Source organism: Brassica napus, chromosome C7 (genome assembly GCF_020379485.1).
Source record: "Brassica napus cultivar Da-Ae chromosome C7, Da-Ae, whole genome shotgun sequence".
Taxonomy (NCBI): Eukaryota; Viridiplantae; Streptophyta; class Magnoliopsida; order Brassicales; family Brassicaceae; genus Brassica; species Brassica napus.
The window spans coordinates 17,094,668-17,100,859 of NC_063450.1; the positions used below are offsets into that span (position 1 = coordinate 17,094,668).

The 6,192-nt window shown below is 36.2% G+C and overlaps 1 long non-coding RNA gene across 4 annotated transcripts; it reads left to right on the forward strand.

Moving 5' to 3' along the window:
- On the forward strand, window positions 1-5,938 carry LOC125589857. 4 transcript variants are annotated; one of them, XR_007326052.1, is made up of 3 exons: window positions 757-2,088; window positions 2,184-2,333; window positions 2,408-3,581. It is a non-coding gene; the product is annotated as an uncharacterized LOC125589857 (long non-coding RNA). The 4 variants fall into 4 exon arrangements; XR_007326054.1 differs by adding an exon at window positions 5,427-5,938 and having other exon boundaries at window positions 1,849-2,088; window positions 2,184-5,340; XR_007326051.1 differs by having other exon boundaries at window positions 1-2,088; window positions 2,184-3,581.
- The last annotated feature ends 254 nt before the right edge of the window (window positions 5,939-6,192 follow it).

Sequence of the window (6,192 nt, forward strand, 5' to 3'; positions counted from 1 at the left end):
GACTGAGAGTAAAGCTACCTACTCGATGAGGATGACGAGGAGTCACTATTTTTCTGCCGTTTTTTCTTTTCATGCTAGCAATGCATGCCGTTCTTCGGTTTATTTTAATATTTTTCTTCTTCTTTGTTTGGAAGTGGTCGGTCGGTGACTTGCTATGCGGGATCCCCTTGCTATGCTTGTAATAACTGTTAAGAATATTTTTCATTAGAAAAAGAACTGTTTAGACTTTACATTAAAAATTAGCTTTTTGATGCATACAATGTTTAGAATTTACATAAATCTGTTTAGCACTTACATAGGAAATTAGCTTTTTGATGCAAGAATTTGAGTGTTTTCAAGTCTTTTATTAGTTTTGTTATTGTTGATTGTCCTCTAAATTTTGTTAATATATCACATGAGTGAGCAAGATGATCAACACTAGATGAGTGTATTATACTATGAGACATTTTATGAGTTTTGGATACATGATTGTGGATAGTGGGGGTGTATCAAGCAACAATATGTTTCTTTTGGTGCTTGGCGATTTCAGAATTCATCACTTCTCCAATGAATGAAGTAAAACGGGTTCTCCCACATCTCTTTACCAATAGGTTTACATTCTTCGCTCTCATCTTATGAAAACAAGCTGCTCTCCATTTCAAAGGTATTTTTGGAAGGAGTGAACAAATAGAAACACAAAATGTTCACGTCTACTAAATTAAGCTATTTGTCGTTACCTTACAAGTCCGGGAAGATCACTGGAAGCCGGAGGGGCGAGAACAAGGCAGCGCTTTTAGGGGTTTCTTGGTTTAGAGAGAGGGTAAAGGTTTCTAGACATCAATTGAATTAGTCAACACCTTTAACTTGAATGGTTTTCCCACTAGCCATGAAAAAGTTGACATTATTGTGAGTACTGAACGTGAGTATGTTGGGCTCGAGCACTAGGTTTTAAGTTTTAACTGGTGTTGTAGAGAGTCTTAAGGCCACTTTCTTCATTAAAAGTTGAAGTCTTAATGATATGGGTCTTATGCCATGATTGTTGTCTATGTCTCTGTTAGGTGATCATGAAGTTTTGTTCGTTGCGTATAGCAAAGTATGGATTTGACTATGTTTACTTCAACAACATGAATAAAGTGACGGCAGTGCACAAGGCTAACATCGTGAAATTTTTTGATGGGTTTTCTTGGAATCTTGTCAAGAGGTCGCCAAAAGTATCCAGACATCACCTACACTGAGATCATTATCGATAACTGATGCATGCTACTTGTAGCCAAACAAGAGCTGAAAAAGTATATTATACATCCCTTTGTGTTTTCTTCCTGATGAGATCTCTCTTTTTACAATAGGTTTTACAGGTCCACATGCATAACTTGTTTGCAAAATCTCATCTAGAAATTTAAATAAAACATTATTTACTTACTTCTCTCTTCACTGATTTTTATCCATTGGTTCAAATCTTAGTATCACTATGTTTTCTTGATGATACATATTTCTTTTTTATGTGGATGATTTTTTTCTGTTACATTTATGCCTTGTGGCAAGGCAGCATCCCCACTATTGAAATGGTCCTGCGAACTATGTCATCGCCCAACCAGTACGGCCCTATGATCCAAGGTGGCTCAAGACTCCAGACGGAATCTATCTATCTATTATATAATAGGAGAGTTTCTCTCCCCTGAGGCGACACGTCGACAATATTATGGGTCCCACATTTAATTTTTTTTTTTTTTTAATTGGGCTGGCATGTTAGAGAGTTGCGTGGTAAGAAAATCATTTAATTGGCCCAGTATACTCTTCTGTTCGAAACCGTACTCTTCAATGGAGTTTAGGGTTTCTATCCCTTCAGACTAATCCAAACACAAAGCGACTGTCTGTGTTTTCATGAATCAGTTTCTCTTACTCTACCTCTACGTCTCCCATCTTTACTCCGTAAATCAATAATGGAGCACGTTCGTAACACCTCCTGCATTCCGCTTTGTATCTAAACAGAGGAACCCTTTTTCTCTGATTCTCTCATCGATTCTTCTTCCAGTCGAATTTAGTACATCTTGTCTGAAAAGACTTCATATGCTGCTCCAGTTGCTAAAGCCGTGGATCCTTGATGAAAAGGTAAATGACTTTTTCGATCTATCACAACATGTCTACTAAATCTGTTTCCAATCGACTATCAACATGAGAATAAGGTTAATGAATCATTGATTTAGGAATGTAGCTTCAGCTTCCATGTTTTCAGAAACCAAGATAGGTTCTTCTCAGAAGCCCTAGCCCCCAACTATTTATTCGGTAACTACCGCTCTTCGAACCAACCCTATGGGTTTCAGCGGCTTGAACATCCAGCAAGAAGAAGAGGAAAGGTGAGTTATTGTGTCCTCATGGTTCTCTTTCGCCGAATCGTAGTCTAAACTGTATCCGTGTTGAGTTTCCGTAGTTTGTAGTCGACGGTGTGTTATATGAGGTGCTGACTAGGGAGCTAGCAGAGGATGGTTGGTTACTCAGGTGTGGAGGTTAGGGTTACTCCGATGAGGACATGGATTATCATCAGAGCCACATGTACTGAGAATGTTCTCGGTAATGTTCAATCTCGAAATGTACAAAGCTAGGGACTTTATGTGTAAAGATGCTCTCATAAGGATAACTGACGATTACGCTTTCTCTGCGCATGCTTCTTTAGCCATGTTTTCAGCTTCCCTAGCTCTTGTCTGAGAACGCCTCAGGGCTTCTAGCAGCTCTGATTTGCTCAAGTCGGACTCAGAGGAAGCCTCCTCGGTTCTCTTCTTGCAGCTGCTTGGCCAGTGCTCGTGTGGACTACTACCATGATAATAAGAGCGTTTCATCTTCTGTGGTGTCGGTAGATCATAATTCTCAACAAAGTGTAGACACCTTTGTGCAACCAAGGAAGCTAACTCATCTTTGTCTGTAGTTCGCCACCAGGGTCCAGCTTTCTCGCTCGAGAGAGGATTCCATGGAGAGGTGGGATCGAAATGTTTCTCAGAGGATTCATCTTTCCCAAAAGAACCATAACTCTCTCTTGTCTCTATTAACTCTTGAAAGCTTTCAGGCTTGAAAGACTTTGCTCCCAGTTCATGTTTATCAACCCCAGCCTCCATTGGCGTCTTCACTTGGGCCTTCTGGTTTGGCTGAAACAGAGGCATGAAAGGTGCACAAGGTGATTGGTTCTGAGGATGAACAACAGAAGGAGGAGAAGAGACAGAATCTTCTTGAACCTGTTTGGTTGAAGAAGAGTGGGAAGAGGTGAACTTGGGAGCTCTTTTAGCGTCTTCTTGGACTAAGTAACGGCTAACTGTTCTTTGCCACACTGCTCTTGCTTCTCCTGCTGCCATCATTTCACACCATAGCTCTGATATTATAAGACAAAAAAAAAGACAATCAATTCAAGATCAATGCAACTATTTGATTCCCATTTAGAGAAGAAAATGAATCATTTCAAAGTTGGAATCTTTACCAGATCCATCACCAAAAAGCTTTACAGAAAAAATAAAAGAATCTGATGTTTTGCTTTAAAGGAAGTTTGTCCTAATCTTCTAACAAAACAGATGCAGATTCTTGTCATATATTATTATGCAAACTATTTTTTTTATTCACTTACCAACCAAATAATCCTTCTTTGCAATTTAGAATCAAATCCAGAGAAAAAAACATTAAATTCAATGATGATTTAAGTTGTAGGAACCATCCTGAACAACTAAAAACTGGTTTTTTTTTAGGGAAACAGCAATAGTTTGCAGAAATTGAAAGAATTTTACCAAAAAAAAAAAATTAAAAGAAAGAAAAAAAAACTGGAAAGAGTGTGAATGAATTGAGAAGTCACTCTCGTGAAGACATCACATAAAACGAAGATAGGAGTTTTGTTTTTTTTTCTCGCTTCTTTATCAATTGTCAGAAATGGTTTTTGTTTGCTTCAGATTAAGAGCTTTTTGAATCTTTGCAGTTTTCGTTTTCTTTCTGTGCTTTAGCACGCAAACTTCCGCTAAACGGCGCTGTTTTTAGGACCCATAGTTTCCTATCGGTGTGTTTGGGTCCACAGATTAGATATTAGTACACGTGGCGTTAAATAACAAGATCAAGTGGGCTTCTCTTTTTTTTTTCTTTTACTAGGGGTGTAGCTCGGAGTCGTTATCTAAATCAGTGAAAGTGATGTCGTGTTTGCGAAGTTTGTGTTTTGTTGTTGTCATTGATTCTTCAAGATTTGTATTGTAATAGGGTTAAGATAGGGTGATGAACTGCGCTACTATTTTTTTGTGGTTGGTGGGTGTATACGCATGATAGTTTATATTGTTGGGTTTATTTGATTTTGTATTTGTTTACAAATAATGTTCATTCTCCCAAATTTGTAGATATTTGTGTTATTTTTTTTGTAATTTGTAATTGGCTGTAACTTGTGTAAAAATTGGTGTAAGTGGTTGTTGTGCCTTAAGAAATTTTTTTTTATAAAAAGATGACATTGTACGGTTCGGATCGACGTTGGGTATGTAAGCCCAATTCATAAAAAAACATAAGTCAACATTTGATGGTGATATTGCGTCCTTTGTGTGGCTTGGAAGCGATTTCTGAATTTCCTGATATGCATGTGTTTGATTGTATTATTTGTTGGAGTAATATATTAAGTTCGGATCTATCTGTATTTGTTTTTATAATCAGCTGTGAATATGTAATGCATTTTTGATAGTCCATTTTGTATTGATAAAAACTATTTTCTTTTTCTTGCAAAATTAACTTTAGACATATAATGTATGTTTACATGGGAATTTCTCTGATCTTTGATTTACAACATCTGATTGGTACAATTATAAAAATAGCCATAGAGCTCGAGCATGATTCACCATTTTCTCCTATTTTGATGTTCAATTGTTTTCATCTCTTCATTTTTTTAAGTGACAAAGCCATCAAACAAAAATAGCAAGCAATACTTTCTTATATAGGTGAGAACTGAGAAGGGAAGGACAATCAGGGAACATCTCTTGTCCATAAGAGATTCAGATTCCCTCAAGGCCTCAAGACAGTGTTGAGCTTTACGCGAGAAGGTTGTCAACAGAGATCTCTGTGCCATTGCCCAGGCGGAGTCTCTACGTTACAAGATCCTCGGTGGTCACCGTTTGCAGGTATAGTTTTTAATGCTTACTGCGAAATATTATTCATCAACTGATACTTTATTTTGTTCACATACTAGAAGAGAGTGTGATTAGTTTAGTTATCAAGCCATTTCCTTCATAGGGACAGTGGCAGTTTCTCTAAAGTTGTTGTGTAGTTGTCATTTCTCTTGCTGATTTTGGAATAATATTGTATATGGCTTGCTATAATGTCTTCAGATTCGTCATGAAGAGTGGAGCTAAGGGATGTGAGGTGAGTACACATCCCTATCCTCTAATTGTTTTATTTCTTCTCCACATAAAAGTCTCAGACATTGTTCCTTTGAAATGCTTACTCAGGTCATTGTATGTGGAAAGCTTCGTGCAGCACGTGCCAAATCCATGAATTTCAAATCCTTTGAAAGCTTCAACCAGAACTTGACCATCTACTTATAATTGTTTTCTCTCACAACTCAAGTTAAAAAATAAAAAATAAAAAAACATTCATGAAAGTCCACAATTAATAATTATTGAATCACATTTAATATTTTGGAAAAAATTGAACATAAACAACAAAATAAATCCTAATAAATTTGCTAGAAGTACCCCAAAACAATTTGAATGGTATAAATTGCATATGTAAAATTATTGTATCTAATAAAATATCTACAATTTAGTCAGCTTCTTTTTCAATGAGTAAATATATACGACATTTTTTCTTTGGACAAAATAGATACAACATTGTAAATCAAAACCTATATATTATTGACATCTTAAAAAATATACACCGTACATTAGCACATACAGGAAAACGAATGGGGTTAACATGTTAAAACCATTTTAAAACTTAGAAATATACATATTTAAAACATGCCGCCGACGAATTACAATTATTTAAAGGATATGACGTCAAAAAATGTGACAAAAAGTTTTAAACAAATAACATCAATATATAAATAATTGTAAAGCAATAAAATTGACAAGAACCTTTGGCATTTAACAAGACTGGATACTGGTTACTGATATCTATGGCTTTTTAGAAATTTATTAACTAATACGAAAGACTATCACACGGCATATCGGTTCGGTTTATATGTCATAGATTATTGAATACAACAAGCCCCCG